Here is a 1,646-nt window from a genome sequence, read left to right as displayed (position 1 = left end):
CCCCCGCACCCCCACACCCCTGTACCTCCCTTACCTGAAACGCATGCACCAGCCAAGCCTGGGTGTGAACGTCCAGGCTCAAGGAGTGGATTGCTCTTGAGAGAGACAGTCTCCTGTGGCCCCTCATTTCCACTGCAGAGATTTATTTTTTTTCCTATCAGTTTAATCGCTTTAAAATGATCTATGGTCTCCAAGTGACTGACAATGTGTCTGTGGGGGAAGTCGCTGACTTCTCTTGCTTCTGCCCTCATCTGAAATACCAAGAGAACAAAGCTACCAGTACCTTATGGGGTATTTGGGGAATTAAATGAGTTAATATACATAAAACTAAAAATAGTGCCCAGTAAGAGTAAAATTCTAGAGTCAGATCCATGGGCTGGTGGCTAGGGCAGCTGGATCCCACATGGCCGACCATGCAGTTCAAGTCCTGAATCCAGCAGCTGGAGAAACCATTGGGCACGTGTGCATTTGTGCCTAAAGTCCCAAGAGAAGGAAGAGATGGAGAAGGGATGCGGTGTGGACGTGCCCCACGGGAAGTGTGTTCTCCTCTCCCCCTCTGTCTCTCTGGCCAGCAGAACAGCTCTCTAGAAAAGTAAAAACAAAAATCTATGCGCATGTTTACGGCTTTATCATTATGAGGATGAGTCTTAAACTCCCAAATTGGGCTACTTCCCTAGCTGATTTCTGGGACATCAATATTTGCATCTTCTTCTAACATGAGAAGTATCGCAACTCCTTCGTAGCCCTCCATTCTCTCTTCTCTTCCAGGCATTGATCTTGGTATTATCCGCATTCCTGAGTTTTTGTCTCATTATTATGAGCAAACTTTCTCCTTTTCTTTCCTTTTGCCTTTCCCCACTTTTTATTAGTACATTAGGGTTTTTATTTTTAAAAAGGATTTATTTATTTAATTCCATTTGTTATTTTGTATTTTTTTAATTTGACCAGAGAGAGGAAGATAAAGTGAGCTGCCAGGTCCGGGATTTGCACCATGGTCAGCCAGGTGGGAATCCAGTGCCTTTAACCACTACGCCACCTGCCGGCCCCCTAGTACATTCGATTTTACAGAGATATTTGATTAACTTTAGTTTTCACATCTCTTTCAGCATCTTCCATACTTACTTCTTTTTCATTACTTTTATTTGTAATGTCCAGCATTTGTAAGACACGGGCCAGAGTCTCCTTCCAGACACAAAATTTTTATACATTCTCAATTGGTTGGCGAGGCCAATAGAGGTACTTCTGGTCTAATGTGGTTTCTGGGAAGACTTCATTCAAGTCCTCAGTGGTCATCTGATCAAATGGAATGATGTTCTTCTCGTCTCCAGCTGTTTCTGATATTCTTCAATCCCGGCCTTTGTGAGGGACACACACTCAGCACAGCTTTTCACGTCTTCCTGTTCTTCAGTGTCCACCCGGACGGTGTATTTACCCTCTGGCACAGGAACCTTCAGGGCATTAACCTTCTCACAGTCATGCACCAAGCCTGCCTTGGCCCCGGTGGCCTTGGAGTGTGCCCAGTCAGGAGCTGGCGGGTTCTCAGGCAGTGCAGCCAGCCTGGAGGTGAGGGTCTCATCCCATGTTTTCAGGGAGTTAGCAATAAACTTTTGGTTTTGGGGTATTATTTCGGGGTGCTGCGTGGCCAT

The 1,646-nt window shown here is 45.6% G+C and overlaps 1 pseudogene; it reads right to left on the bottom strand.

Moving 5' to 3' along the window:
* Positions 1 to 1,289: 1,289 nt before the first annotated feature.
* On the bottom strand, positions 1,290 to 1,646 carry LOC114005936 (ATP synthase subunit d, mitochondrial pseudogene; annotated as a pseudogene).

Source organism: Tupaia chinensis, unplaced genomic scaffold, assembly GCF_000334495.1.
Source record: "Tupaia chinensis unplaced genomic scaffold, TupChi_1.0 Scaffold144982_1, whole genome shotgun sequence".
Taxonomy (NCBI): Eukaryota; Metazoa; Chordata; class Mammalia; order Scandentia; family Tupaiidae; genus Tupaia; species Tupaia belangeri.
The sequence above is the reverse complement of the archived record's forward strand: the minus strand, read 5'-3'. Positions and strand labels throughout refer to the sequence as shown.